The following is a 16,129-nucleotide window of genomic DNA, read 5'->3' on the forward strand; positions in this document are numbered from 1 at the left end:
CCGTCCACTTCGCTGGGCACGCACAACCCGTTCTCACGTGACAAGGAGCCCCGATGATGGGATGGCCCAAAGCTGGGATGAGACAGCCTTACCTTCCAGAAGCTTGTGCCTGGTCCTAGGTACACGGTCAGGCGGGGGGCTCTGAACCAGGCACCAAGTTTGGTAAACTGGGCCAGTTCTTTGTTCTGAGTGAGCTCGTGCGAGGATAATAAAACCAACACAATGAGAGCTTCTAGGCAGCTAATTCCAGGAGCATTCCCCTTGATTCTCGCTGGTAGGGATCTCCGATTATACGCTGGGTGGGGTGGACCGGGATGGTACGTTCGGGCTTCACCGTTAGGGCACGTTGAAGGAGTCCAGTGGTCTTTGGACGACATCTGAATGACACACAACATGGTAGTACATTGACACCGTTGCACTTGAAGTTGTCCGGTGATCTGTCCATGGATGGACCCTGAGTGTCCAAGGCTCGCCCCAGCAGAGTGTCCTGTGTCGAGGATGGAAGTGGGTGTGTGTTCCATGGCTCGCTCTTGCTCCCCGTGCTCCCCAAGGAGGCCAAGTGGAGATACTTCAGGGTGGGAGCCTGCTACAGCCCTCAGCATCCCAGGTCCCCATGTAGGAGTTTCCTGTAGGGCACATCTGGTTAGTCCTTCCAGCCCCTTAGCTCAGCTCAGGTGTCTACTGGACTCCGTCAACACCTGTTTGCACCGTCCCACCCTGCTCAGTGCAGGCAGCCTCCCCAGGCTACCTCCTAGATGCCCTGGGACCCTGCGTAAGTGGACAGTTCCACATTTGAGAGACTCACGTACCTTGGGCACGGTGTGTTTCGTGTTGACCTCAGTTACCCCCCTTCCCCACTTGGAAATCCCTACTGGTTTCTCCAGGAGGTAACAGAAGAAGGCTACTGTCCCACAGACTCCCTGCTGAAATGCTTGCAGTCCCACCAGGCAGCCACACCCAGCGTCGGGAGAGCAGGTGTCCTGGGCAGGCACGAGAGTCCCTGTGTTGAGGTGGTTGGTTTGCAGATCGCTCCCATGAAGCAGCTCATCGAGGAGGTTCACCGGGCAGCCTCCAGGGAGTTCTTCTGAAGTGGTTGACAATTAATTTGGTGGATGATTTCATCCTGCTGGATCATTATCTTGGGAGCCACTCCACAGAACAAAGGGCCGGGGCAGATGTGGGGCTGGGTGTGTCTGGGTAACAGCCTGGGCTCTGGAGAAAGAAGGTCTTTGTCATGCCCCGGGCCCCCCTGGGGATCTGTGCTGGGAGGGCAGCCAGAAGCGGGGCTGGCTGTTCGGGCAGGCGTGCATGCGTGTGCCCGGGCGTGCTCACGTTGGGGGCGTGTCACTGGGCGGTCCCCAGTGACGATACGGAGCCAGCTGGACGTTTGGGGACAACTCCCGAGGAGGAAATCATTTTGCAGAGATGGCACCATCCAGGAAGAGCATGGAGCAGCCAAACTGCTCAGATTGTCCTCTTCTCCAGGGCTGGGTCCCATTGTCTTTCCACCTTCAGAAAAAAAGCAACTCGTGTAGGAAAATAAAATCAGGAATGACTCCCTACACCCTGGACACTCGGGCGTAGTTCTTGTCAGGTGATTTGACTTAGGAAGAGTTTTCTTTGCTCCATCTTTGCATAATTCTGTATTTTATTTTGGTGACAGATACCAGAGTGTCCATTGTGTGGATCTTTTCCAAGAACCAGAGTTTCTTCTCTTTGATTTTTTTTTTTCTTCTTCTGTCGATTTCCTGTTCTTCATTTCACTGATTTCTTCTTGCGTGTTTGGTCTTTCTTCTGCTTCTGGATGTGCTCGCCCTTCCCCTGACTTTTCTTCCTACAGTGTCAGAAAAACACAGGTCGGCAGCCAATGGATAGAGAAGTGTGTCCCCAGAATGCGCTGCATTTCAGGACAGCTGCTCTGATTTCCGGGGGCTTGTGTTCCTTCGAAAAGAAAATCTGAGGGCGTCTGGGGCGACTCTGTCAGTGAAGCGACTGCCTTCGGCTCAGATCATGATCCCATGGTCCTGGGATCGTGTTCCGCTTCAGGCTTCCATTGTTCCTCTGGAATGTTTCAGAAACAGTGTCACACACTGCAGTTGGGGTCCCAGGGTCCTTAATTTATTTTTTCTGCCATTGAACTTCATGTCCCAAAGGGGTGGCGTGTAGTTGTTGTTCAAAACAGGTCTGACTTTCACTGCCCTGCCATGATGGGGCTCACATGGGAATGTGCCTTAGGTCAAAATTGTGGTCTGTGGCTCCTGTCGGGTGAGAGTCAGGCCCGGGATGTAGCAGACGGACCCTTTCCTTGGTTTCTTGGTTCATGATGGGATCCCAACGTGCTTTCCGTCTACCTGGCTCGCCTGCATCTTGAGAAGATGAAGAAGGATTGATTGTTATCCTAATGTAGGGACACGGGAGGATAGTTTCCGATGTCTGTCTTGGGATGATGTGGGAGCCCCGTAGTCATTGGGGAAGCAGGATTGTGCTATGGGAACTGGGTATCCCTGGGGATAGAGAAGGAAGGATGGAGGGAGATGGTTGGGAGCAAGCATAGTTTCATCATGTTGTCCAGGGGCGCCTTTGATCCTAGAGGCTGTGGCTTGAAGTGGGAACCCTTAGCAGCAGTGAATGGAAGACTTTCTACATCTGGCTGTGATTTCTCCAAGAACATGTTCTTTGGTCAAGAGTTTCAGGACGCCCGGATTTCATATACGGCACATCTTCCCTGCATTTGCAGAATGGTGCCATGAGCAAACTAGTCCACTGAATGCCTCTTGAGTGAGCTCGTTGGTTGCATGATGGCTCCCTACTATGAGCTCATCACCAAGACCGAAGTGGTTCTCCAGGTGGCGTCTGGAGAGCCTTTTGTGGACTCCATGAGTCAAGGGTCCTTTCATGGTACCATGAAGATATTTTTCATCCTTTTCTCTCTTTCTCTCTCTCTTGCCTGGGCGTGTGGCTGTTTCCGGAGGCTCTCCAATCTTGGGACGGTATCACCTCTGACCATCAGCAGACTGTCCTTGGTCGCTCTTGTGTTTTAGACATTTCTGCTTTGCTTGCTGATATGGTTACTATCTCCAGAGAGCGACGCCCACAAGCAAACAGACATGGGTTACAGCCCCCGATCTGTTTCTGAAGGTCTTTGCCAAAGAATCTTGAGATCGGGGAGCTTGAAAACACTTGTTTTAAACCAGTGCCCCAGTCTAAGAGGTTCTTGACGGACCACCAACAGGGACTGACTGATGGGGATTCCTGTGTCCAGAGAGCCTTCAGAGAATGAAACGCCTCACTGTGCCCCAAGAATGTGGCTCGAATTCTCGTTTTTCATCTTGAGCCACCCACGGGAACGGGTCGCTTGGTTCAAAATCGAATGCTACCAATTGCATTGCTTCTTAGGAACTCTGGGTGTCCCCATCGCGATGTAGGTTTGGGTTATCTTCGCAAAGACATCATTTAGGCTGTTCTGAAAGTGGTAATTAGCGTGTCCCCTGGGCAAGGAACTGTAGAGTTTATTTGGGGGACATTAAAAGATAGGATGTAGTTTACATTTCCAAGAAGCTTACTAATACAGATAACTGAGAAAAGGTCAGTGTGTTCAGGGTTGTAATCAAGGTGCCAAGAAGGAACTGGGATCTGATAGCAGATGTTCAGGGCTGAGTAGGGTTTCGGGTAAACACAAGTGGGGAGGAAGCACGCAGCTTCTGGGGCGCTCCAGGACCAAGTTCTCCTAATGCTTTTGCTCTCAGCGCCCCCAGCCTCCCTCACACATGGAAACTTTCTGAGTCACTCTTCCTGGTGTCCGTCTTCTTCAGTGGGAAGAAACCGCAAACGCGGTGTTTATCAGGAGGTTACCCTGTGTGAGGCATCGAGATAAGTAAAGACATGTGATCCGAGGAAACGCAGATAATTCAGGGAACCTAAGAGAAGACTGATGAAAACAAAAAGAGGAACACAGGAGACCTTTTTAGAGTCCTGTTTTCAGGGAAGTTGGAGAAGATACTGTTCCCATCAGTGAAAATAGGATGTAACAGCGAAAGAGAAACCGTTGTGAATGGGATTGCGGAAAGTTTAAATAATTAAAAAAGTAAATCCCCCCAGATCAAAGGGTGTCTTGGTCCTGTTTGCTTCATGTCGACTCACCGTGGAGGTGTTGGCTGCCAGAGACACAGCTCTGATCTACACCTTGCTCTTGAGTGAGCATGGGGGGCATGTCTCTGAAGCAGTGTCTGTTGGGGGTCCACGTCTGCCCCCAAACCAGGAAGCCCATTGTTGTACATTCCTGGGGCTCTTCTGACAAATCCCTGCAAACCTGGTGGCTTACAAGAACAGAAATTTATGCTCCCCCAGCTCTGGAGACCAGAGTCTGAGATCCAGGTGGGGCAGGACCAGAGATCCAGGTGGGGCAGGGCCACTGAGATCCAGGAAGGGAGGGCCATGTTCCTTCCCAGGACTGCAAGGAGGGTCCTTCCTGCCTTTTCCAGCTTCTGGGGCTCCAGGCATCCCTGGGCTGGTGGCCGCGTCCTTCCATCTCTGCCTCCATCTTCATGTGGCTTCTTCTCTGTGTCTGTGTCTCTGCTTTTCTGTGTCTTACCCTTATCATTGGATTTAGGGCCATCCTAAAGCAGGATGACCTCTTCTTGAAATTTTTGATTTCATTATATCTGCAAAGACTGTTTCCAAATAATACCACATTCGCATGTACTGGGGGTCAGGACATGGACCTGCCTCTCTGGGGGGGGGGCGCACGATTTAGGCACGACACCCTTCATCCTCAACATGTCCACAGGATGGTGCCACGTGGAACTTTTGGACCTTCTTCCCCCCAAACCAAACCACTCAGCACATCCCTGCACACCTGCCAAGGTTTCTGGTAGATGCACAACTTCTCATGCTAACACCATCCCCTGGAGTCTTGTCCACCCTCCCTCTGCTGCCCACCACCCCCCTCCACCACCGCCATCTTGGCTGTGAATTGCCCTGTCACCTCCGCTCTTCACCCTTGGCTGTAGCCTCTGTCCTGATTGGTATCACAGTACACACTGCCCTGGCTCTTCCTCCCAGTGGCTTCTATCATGACAGGGACATCTTTAAAACAAAACAAAAGCACACAGAACCCAAAGCCACCTCCACAGGCACTTCCTGTCATTGGGTGATTTCCTGCTGCCCTTGGCATGAAGAGCTCACTCAAGGGGTTTCACAGTCCCTCCCTTCTCTTGCTGTGCTCCCTAGTGCTCCTCCAAAATTCCCGTGCTCTATGTGACTCCTGCCTCATTCCCTTTACTTCTTCCCAGTCACCCTCCAACGTAGTCTTCAGTCTGCTCTACTCTCCAATTTCCATTCGAAACTTCCTCAAAAGGAAAAGTCTTGGGTGCCTGGGGGGCTCAGTTGGATAACCCTCTGCCTTCAGCTCACGGCATGATCCCAGGGTCCTGGTATCGAGCCCTGCATTGGGCTCCCTGCTCAGCAGGGAGTTTGCTCTCCCTCTACCCTTCCCTGTGCTCATGATCTCTCTCAGACACATACTCTCTCTCTCAAATAAATAAAATCTTAAAAAAAAATGTCTTTTCTGACCCTTACATTAATGTCCATTTGTTTCTTCCTCTACTCACCTGTCTTACGGAGTCATCAAACCTGAGCAAGCTCATTAAACCCAAATGAGCTCATCAGTGTTGTTAGAGCTATTAGAATTGATGGTTACTCTCCACCTTTCTGGACTGATTGTAACTAACCCCAGTGAACGCGGAAACCAGCCTTAAGTGGCTCCTTGCTGCTTTGCAGTCGTATAGAACACTTCGCACACAGTCAGATGCTGATGGCGGGGGACAATGCCAAACCTTATTGTCTTGACTGGATCTTTGTTCAGAAAGCGAGGTTATATCCTTGGGATGAATATTTTCACCCCATGGACTGCCTACCTCATTTGTGGTCAACGATGGAGTTTTCTAAATATTTCCAACCTGGTAGTTAACCCTTGATAACAGGAACAGAGCGTGAGGCCAATGGTAGAACTTTAAAGCTGTCCAATATGGCAGCCATTAGCCCCATGGAACACGGTAAGAGGATTGTCTCATTAGCCAGTCAGTATTTCAGATCCACAGGAGCCCCCTGTCAGTGCGTGCCTACTGGCAGCAGACAGCAGGATGGAGACGGTTCCTGCCCCACAGCAAGTTCTACTGGGCAGTGGGTCTTAACGGGGGACAATTCTGCCCCTACTGGACACTTTGCAGTGTCTCAGCTGCAGTTTGGGGGGCTGAGATGTGGGCATCAAATGGAGGAAGCTGCCTTAGTGAGAGAGATTCTGTCTGATTTGTCTGTCCATCCATCCATCCCCTCCTCCATCTGTCTGTCCGCTGGTCCATCCATCCATCCATTCATCCGTATATCTGTCCATCCATCCATTTATCCATTATTGATCCATTTATCCATCCGACCATCATCCATTTGTCCATCCATTCATCCACCTGTCTGTCCATCTATCCGTCCTCCATCCACCATTGATTCATTTATCCATCTGTCCATCATCCATCTGTCCGTCCATCCATCTGTCCATCCATCATCCATCCATCCATCCGTCCATCCATCCATCTGTCCATCTGTCTGTCCATCCATCCATCCATCCATCCATCCATTTATCCATCATTGATCCTTTTATCCATCCGTCCATCATCCATCCACCCATCTGTCCATCCATCTATACATCCATTATCTGTCTATCCTCTATCATCTATTAGTCTTCTATCTGTCATCTGGCAGTGGTTTTCAACCAGTGGTGTTTCTGCTCCTCCTTGGACACCTGACAAGGTCAGGGGACAATTTTGTTTGATGCAACTGGGTGTAGGGTTGCTCTAGGCATGTGGTGGGTGGAGACCAGAGACGCTGACGCCACGCCCCGGAGAGTCATGCAGTCCTAAATGTCCACAGTGCTGAGGTTGAGAAACCCTGATCTAAAGGGCTGTACATTTTGGGGCATTTCAGGGGTGACTGTGACATTCCATCCCATCCTGGATGCAGCATAGGGGTGTATCTAGGGCTGCCTAGCTTTTAAATTGGGAACGTGTGAAGACCCACCTTTGTTCTTCTTGGTGAAGATTCACCCGAGTGACATTCAGAGCTCAGAGCTGCAGATACCGTGCTTATAGGAACACCACAGCCGAGCCAGGAATTCCAGGCATTTCCCTTGCGGGACATTTGCTCATGTTGGGGGCGGGTGGAAACTTCCTGTGTTTTTTTTCCTTCCTGATTATACGTTCTGTATCTCTGATAGGGGAGAGGATAATTTAGTAAATAACTTGTAGAATTGTGCTTTCAAAATGGCTGTTCTATTTTTATCTTTTGAAATAGGACAGTGTGAAATCAAATGTCACTTGACTCAGCAAAAGTTTGAGGGAGTTACTCGTTTAAAAAAAAAAAAAAAAACAACACAACAAAGCCTTCTAGATGAGCAAACTCACACAACCCCCCTCCCACCCAGGGTTGAGATGAATCAGTCCAGTCTTTTCACCTGAACTTTGAAGTAAATATTCCAAGTTGAAAAAAAAAGAATCTTCATGAGATTATCCAAAACACCTCAATAAGCAAAATAACTTTTGCTTATTGAGGTATAATTCACAGGCCATATGATTCACCCTTTCAAAGTGTCCAGTTCTGTGTTTTAAGTTCAGTCACAGAATTAGCACACTTTTTTTTTTAAGGGCCTTGTCCCCATAAAACGGAAGTCTGATTATTGTGTAAAGCAAGAATTTTATTTTTATTTATTTTTTTAGAGATTTTATTTATTTATTTGACAGAGAGAGTGAGCAAGAGAGAGAGAGCGCAAGCAGGCAGAGCAGCAGAGGGAGAGGAAGAAGCAGACTCCCCACGGATCAGGGAGCCCGATGTGGGGCTCGATCCCAAGACCCTGGGAGCATGACCTGAGGTGAAGGCAAGTCGCTTAACCCACTGAGCCACCCAGGCACCCCCAACAAGAATTTTAAAAAGTGGGTTTTTGAAAGAGGATTGCATGTGTTAGATACTATTTCATATATTGTAGCGTATAACCTTTTCTGAGATTACCAGGAGGGGGAAATGCCAAAAAAAAAAAAGCAAAACAAAAACAAAACAGGAGAGTTTTACAGTGATAAATTCATGCACTGTGTTATAGTAGCGTACTCTTAACACCGTGGGTTTGAACTGGGACGGGTCACTTACACACGATTTTTATTTAATTCTAATTTTTTTTTCTTTTTTTACAATAAATGCAGTACGGTACTGTAAATGTATTTCCCGTAGCATTTTATTAATCACATTTTCTTTTATGTAGCTCACTTTATTGTAAAAATACAGTAAATAATGCATAGAACATGCACACCGTGTGGGAGTCCACTGTCCTGAGGTAGGCTTCTGGTCAACAGTGGGCTATCAGTAGTTACGTTTCGGGGCAGTCAGAAGTTGCATGAGGAATGTTTGGCTGCATAGGGGGTTGGCACTGCTAATCCCTGTGTTCCTGAAGGGTCAGCTGTCTAGGTCACTCATGGAGTCCGAGAGCCTTCCTGCTGGGTACCAGTCTTGCTGAATTCCTTCAGACCACATCAGGCACCTGCTGAATGAAGGCTGTGTCATTTTCCACCAAGTTATGTACTGTTGGTGCATCTTGGGCCATGGCGGGGTGGAGGACAGGGGTGTACCATCCTCAGACAATCTTGGATCTGAAGCACGGTCCAGACCCTTCAGTAGCTTCTTGGGGGGTGCCACCCAGGAAGGGTTGTGGTCAGTACTACTCACTGTAGACCCCCTCTGTCACCCTCTGTACCTTAATGTACTACACCAAGTTGAAGGAGGAGGAAGGAACATGTTCCCTGGAAATGCAGGGCAGGGCACAGTGACTGGCCAAGCAATGGGCAGGGTAGTGGGGTATGCTCTGTTTACTCCTGGGGACACCCCCTTTGAAGTGTGCTTCTCTGCAGTATGCATAGGGAAAGCATGCACCCCAGCATTTCCTTCCCACGTCTCTGCAGCCCTGCTAGGAAGCTGTCCTGTAGATCTCCCATTCACCATTGGCTTGTGGACCATCCCCCCATTTCAGGGGCACAGGGTCTCCTGCACCCTCCCTTCGTCCCCTGGAAGGTGCCTGCCCTGTTTCCTTAGCATCTGGGATGCCCATTGGATAGTGCATGGAGCGTCCTGATTGAGGAGACACTGCACGTTAGGAAATGATGCAGGATGGGGGTGATAGTGAACTACGTGGGTCTTTAACTCAGGCATGGCTGTGCCGTCCCTCCCGCGTGTCAGGAGTGACTCTCACTTCCTTTCCTAGCAGTCGCAGCTGGTGTTTTTAAGTGTTGTCGTCCGCATGTTACTATTCTACTCACGCATGGCGTGCTGGGTGTAGGCTCTTCCAGGATGGGGGGCGGACACGGTCTCGGACTTGGGCTGGTTTCTTTTCTTTTTTTCTCTCTGTGCTTGAAGCTCTTGAGTAGTTTTGAGCGTCCCAATGTTGTGTGGCCTATTATTATGGGAAGCAGGAAGTTAAGTGTTAATGCCAAGTGGGTTTTGATGAAGTTTTCTTTTCTGTTTGGGGAATATGCTTAAAAAGTGAATTAGTAACTGTCTGTCTGTTTATAAGCTGGTGTCTTTCTGTCCATTTGTCCGTCCATCCATCTCTTACCTATCTCATTTTTGTTCTCCATCATCTATCAATGTATGTATCAACCACCTGTTTATTTGTCTATATCTCTATTTATCTACTAGCTGTCTAATCTTTTTGTCTCTCCATCCATCCACCCCATCCCTCCATTATTGATCTCATCTATCTTACTTATATCAACTATCTGTCAATCATCTGCCTATGATTTCTGTGTCTGTCTGTGCTGATCTATGAGCTCCTATTATCTTCTCCTCTATGCTTCTGTCCATCCATTATCTGTCTCATTTATCTTTTCAATCAGTCAGTGTCTCTCTCCATCCACCCACCCACCCACCCATGTATTCATCTGTCTGTCCATCCATCCGTCCATCCATCCATCCACCACCATCCATCCATCCATCTAACCATCCATCATCCATCCATCCATCTATCCCTCCATTATCTATCCATCCATGCATCCATCCATCCATTCATCCATCCATCCATCCATCCATCCATCCACCCATCATCTATCGCATGACTGTGTGTCTCTCCATCTTTAACTCCTTTTGTGACTCTGTTTGCCCTAGGATCAGGGAACATGGTTTCTCTGTTACCCAGTCAGAGTCCATTCCATGGCACAGAATAAAGCCCTATTGTCATAGCCGGATTAAATAAATAAATGAAGTGGCATTTAATTTTGGCTGTGCCTTTGGGGAGGAGGTAGGAGTCCTGAATACAGACACATTCGAATCAAACCCAGTATCCAAGTCTGTCTTTGTGTTTACTTTTCCTTTCTTTTCTTTTCTTTTCTTTTTTTTTTTTTTAAGCAGGCACCACGCCCAGCGTGGAGCCCAATGTAGGGCTTGAACTCATGACCCTGAGATCACGACCTGAGCTGAAATCAGGAGGCAGACGCTTAACCGACTCAACCACCCAGGCACCTCTGTCTTTGTCTTTGTTTAAATAGAAATGCCTTTGTAATTATTTGTGTACATGTGAATACTTTTATGTAATTGCAGCTGGTACTGGTTCACTCTGACCTGTCTGGACTGGCTGCCAGGGGTTCTTTAGTTGGGATCAATTGCTACCTTTTCTTTATTCTTCTCTTGTTCTTTTCCACAGCGTGTAAATAGCGAGGCCGTGGATTAGGTATTTAAACTCCTGTGCTCAGTTTGAATGCTCTTTTGGACCTGTGGTGTGTTCTGGTTCTTGTGTGTGTGTTTGATTATGAGCTCCTTGGGAACTGAGAGCATGTCCCCCTTGTAGTTAGTTGTATGTTTACAGTGGAAGACCTCATGGGGCACCCATCTGTGGGGGAACTCTGCTTGAAGGGGGGCCAGCGAGAGGTACGGTTCTGTCTCTGGGAGTGTGTGGTGTCAGTGGGGACAGAATTTCATTTCATTCTCATTTCTTCATTTTTGCAGTTGCCAGCAGTCAGGCTCAGCGCCACGGGCTAGGATGGGCCCATCAATTAGTGGCACTTGCTTAAAAACTTACAGGGACAGTGGGAAGAAATCACGAGAAGTCTTTTATAAGAAACTACAGGAAATGCCTCTTTTCACTGCTGTCAAAAAACAGTGAAATCATTGAACTAAATTTAGCAGTAGACTAAATGTGTGGTGGAAAAAAAAAAGTAAAATAAAAGTTAAAAAAAAATTAAAATAACCTAAAAGGAACTATCTAGGAGGGAAAGATTCTTAGCAGCTGGTTCGGGATGTTGTTCCTCCTAATTTTTTTGTTCGTTTCTTTGTTTTTATGGTAGCAAAGGAAGGTACACTCAGATAAGGGAGAAGGCAGCAGGTGACCTGCTCCAGTCACCTCTGACAGTCATCGGACATCCAGCTAATCAGACTGAACAGATGTTCTTGGAGCAAGAGACTTTATGAATTCCTTTTGCAAAATATCTGTATTCAGATCCTGCATCTGTGGCCTTAGGTGATAGGGTTTCTTTCTTTCCTTTTTTTCAAAGATTCAAATTATTCATTTTTAGATAGTGTGAATGAGTGGGGAGGAAGGACAGAGGGAGACAGAGAGAGAATCCTAAGCAGACTGTGTGCTAAGCCCAAAGCCTGATGTGGGGTGAGACCTCACCACCCTGAGATCAAGACTTGAGCTGAAACCAAAAGTTGGGTGCTGAATGGACTGAGCCACCCTGGTGTCATGTAATAGGGCTTTTTGAAGATGATAACATAGGATTCCCATCGAGGGTATGATGATCAAGATGACTTTTTCTAAAACCGTTTAAGTGAAATATGTGACTATTCATAATTCGAGACTCACAAGATGTTGTAAAATAATAGATGGGAGAGTCCCCATGTGCCCTCATCCCCAGAGATAATATCTTCCATAATCAAAGGGTGTCCATGAAATTAGGAACTGGCTTCTCTTGATCCCATTAACACCCGTCTGGACCTTACTTGGATTACAGTGGAGATATATATTTTTTTTCTTTTTACAAATACATGGAAATGCTTTAAATGCTCTATGGTGCATTCTCTGTGAAATCTGAGGTATTTAGGGCCGAAGGTGTTTATGCCGTACAGGAACATAGTATCGAGATGCCACCCTGGGGTCTAACCTCCTCCTCTCTCCTGCTTCTCATTCTATGTGGGTTCCTCTGATGTTGCCCACATTTGCAAAAGGACCTCCGTTGGTTTAGGCAAGAGATATTCTGCTGCTCCTTCTATTAAATGGATTCGTCCATTGGCGTATCCATAAATTCAGTCATCTGCACATTTATCCAACTAACATGTGCCCAGGGATTAATCACACACGTATGGAAAACATGAGCCTACTGCCACAAGTTACAGTCCAATCCCAGCATGGACCCCCCCTCCCCCCCCCCCCCCGCAAAATGGCAGTCTTTGGTACTTTGGAAGTTGGTGTGTTGACTGGAGCATTTTTATCACAGCTAAACTTATAGTAACATTTTCCCCGTGATTCTCTAAGTAAGAGTGCTTCTCACACCCTGGGCATTTCTAGTTCTTGTTGGTCCTTCATAGTTCTAGTTGGTTCTCCCAGTGTCATGGGTCGTCTTTGGTGACTTGATATCCCAGGTGGACTTCCATTCCCCGATATTACAGACGTGGTATAGAGAATCTGCCTCAGAAGGTGAGCAACCCCATAGCATCTCTTTTCAGATGACATTTCTTCAGCTGCATGATTGCCGAAACTTCTTCAGATATAGGTTTTGCACGTGTCTGACTTTGGAATAACGATAACGTGGGAGTGGGAATATCAGCCCTTCTCTCTTTCGCCCTGTAGCAGTAGATTTGTCCCTAGTCCCCATAGTCTGGTCTAGGATTCTTTTCCCATAGGGTATGTTCTGTCATTCAGTCAATGGTTGATATATGTCTGCATCTACTACCCCAAAGAATAAGGAGTAGAAACAAATGCCAGTTATGTTTAATGGAGCTGACTTAAAAAAACCTATCTCACCCTAAATTTTTTTGGTGGGGGGGACGGTTAGTGTTCTTGATATAATATACACACAACAAAATTCATGCATTTTAAGTGTCTCCATTGATGACTTGTTGACAAATGCATAGAGTTACGTAACCACCATCACATAGAACATTTATGAAGCTGACTTCATTTTATGCTGATGGAAAATTCATTTATTACCTCCACTGAGATGCCGTGTGATGGGCTTTGCAAATGTTATTTTATTTAAAGCCTGTTGGGTGTAACGACTTTTTTCTTTCCAGTTTTATTGAGATATTGTCGACAGCACTGTGTGAGTATAAGGTGTACAGCATGAGTAGACAGATACGTATTTTGAAATGATTACCTCAATGTAGTTGACATCCATCTCCTCATGTAGTTAAAAAAAGTTCTTTTTCTAGTTGTGAGGACTTCTAGGTTACTCTCTTAGCAGCTTTGACATATACCATATAGCAGTGTTAACTGTTGTCATCAGGTTGTATGGTAATGTCCCAGGACTTAGTTATCTTACAACCGGTACTTTGCACCTTTTGACCATCTTTATCCAATGTCTCTACTCCCGTACCCCACCTCCAATAACCCCAAATCTGAACACTTTTCTATGAGGGTTTTTTTTTTCCTTTTTAGAATCCACATATAAGTGAGATCATTCTTTCTTTGCCTTTGACTTATTTCACTCAGCATAGCATCCTCAAGGTCCGTCTATATTATTGCAAATGGCAGGAACCAACCGTTTTCTTTCTTTCTTTCTTTCTTTCTTTCTTTCTTTCTTTCCTTTTTTCTTTCTTTTTAATGGCTGACTGCTATTCCATTGTGTATCTTACTGGGCAGAGGCAGATCCTGTGGCCATCCTTACCTGCAACAAAGCTAAAAAAAATGGACTTTTCTATTTTCTGAAGGGAGTTATTGAGACCTGGGGGTATATACTGGTGAGGCTCCCAACACCAAGTGGGAAAATCTCTGCCCATTTTCTTTCCACCACCTTTATGCCTTACAACCAACACCATTAATGTTGTCTTGTGTTCTGTGCATTTAAGCTGGCTGAGCTGAAAATTGTAGAATGCTAGTTTCATCCACCTTGAACGAGACTCCTGTCCTGTGTGGTCCAGTCACCTGACTGTGGTGTCCAGGGACTCTCGCATCCCCCAGGGTAGCTCAGGCTCCGGCTGCCTGAGTGCATTAGTAACCCGTTTGGAGTTCTGTGTGCTTTCAGCTGACCCTGCTCAGACAGAGCTTGAAAGACGTTGCCTACAGCATCGTTGTTTCCACGTTGCCGTGGAAAAATCTGAGTCATAGTTGGTGTTGTCTTTCACGTAGGCACAAGGAACGTCCAGATGCAGGTCAGACACTAGGGCTGAAAACGCAAAATACGATCTAGTAAATGCAACCCAGTGATGAAGGGGCTCCTTCCCCAGGGGTGGTGGAGAAAGGTGATCAGGAGGAATGGTATGGAGAGAGAAAGGAAGGGGAAGCCACATGGCCTTCTTTCTACCACAAAAATGTGACAACATGGCAGGACTTTCAGGTTGCACTGTGCTCTGTCCAGTCCCAGAGAGGGACCGTAGAAGCCCAAGGATTCATATGTTTGCCCCAGTTCACAAATCAAATAAAGGGCACACCTTTCAGCAGGTGCTAGTGTCCCCACTGTGTGCACCTAACCCAATGGAAACCTCCATGTCTGCCTAAAGACCCCTAAGCTTTGCCGATTCCTCCTCTTTATAGCCTCCCCCACCATAGCCGGCCCCACCCCACCTCCCATTTGGGACTCGATTCCCCAGCATCTCACCCCACTTGACTGCCTTACCCTGTTTCAGTTCTGTGTTCACTTCCCAGTGACCTTCCAATGAGCACACGCCTCATCATTTGCTGCTGCTTACACAACACTTGCTTTCCTGGGTTTTCACCGCTCCCTCTCTGCTCCTCCTAGGGTAAAATATTCATGATCGGAAACTCTGCCTAAAAGCCAAGGTTAGTCATCATGGGCCCCGCCCCTCCCCACCACCAAGGAGGCGAGGAGATTTATTTCACAGCCCGGCAAGTCTCATTTATAGAAAACACTAAAACAAAATGTTTTTGCTTGAGTGTGACTCCATGCTCTTGCTCATGTTACCGTACGTAGGTCCAAACCCTGTGCAAGAAGAAAGGATGTCCGCCGCTGTGTGGTTGTGTTGGGAGGGAGGAGAGCGTCCTTTGTCTTCCCCACAGATCTTCCTGGTTCCTTTCTCCCTCTTAGTGAGGTTAATTGCAATTTTTCTAACCAGAGACCCTTCCCGTTTACCGTTTCCCATGCTTTCTTCCCTGGGAAGACCCCTTCCCGTGCCTCGTTGCTTAGACACACGGTAATGGAGAACCCAGCTGACATGGATAAGCTCACTGGGCACCCGGGATCCCAACGCTCACACATACCGATTTCCATTTTTCTGCACCTCTACTTTACCTTTGCTCTAGTCACAGGAAGAATTCCTTTGGATCTTTGATCTCATGTTTGCATTAAGTTGTTGCCCACCAGTATGACAGGTGGACACCATGCCCCACACTGAGGCTCAGAGGAACAGGACAACCTGATGGTGGAGAAAGAAAGTGCATTTGGGTTGGAAATGTCCCACCAGGATACAAAAGAGTGTTGGATTTCCTTGCATAGTTGTATTTTAAAATTTCACCCCAATCTCAGCCCTCTCTCCCTTTATATCCTACCTGAGTACCCATCTGTTCCCATGTCATATTGGTATCTATCCCATTTTCCAGTCCTTAGCAAATTCTAAAATAAAGACCAAGCGCTTTGAGCAGGCATTAATTAATGTGTTCAAGAGCCTTCTTCATGAGCATTCCGTGCCTGGTACCTTTGCCTTTATCTAGAAATCCCGAAGAAAAACGCCACAACACGTCTTTACCACACTTCTGCATCCCACCTGTCCTGTATGAGTGTGTGCGTATGTGTGTAGTCTCCACAGTGGCCTATGTGTAGAGGGGATGGCCAGCTTTCCCTCCAATGCAAGAACATTTCCGAGGCAGGTCTTTGTCAACCTGCCTTTGACATGTCTTTGTTGACGTGTGTATCATACATGCCCTCACCTGAAAGTT

At 47.2% G+C, this 16,129-nt stretch overlaps 1 protein-coding gene across 1 annotated transcript in view; it reads left to right on the forward strand.

Annotated features, from left to right (window-relative positions):
- Positions 1-16,129, forward strand: part of PRKX (protein kinase cAMP-dependent X-linked catalytic subunit) — an 86,925-nt gene that overhangs the window by 11,963 nt on the left and 58,833 nt on the right. The gene's annotated exons all lie outside the window — the stretch shown is intronic.

This window comes from Lutra lutra, chromosome X (assembly GCF_902655055.1).
Source record: "Lutra lutra chromosome X, mLutLut1.2, whole genome shotgun sequence".
Classification (NCBI taxonomy): domain Eukaryota; kingdom Metazoa; phylum Chordata; class Mammalia; order Carnivora; family Mustelidae; genus Lutra; species Lutra lutra.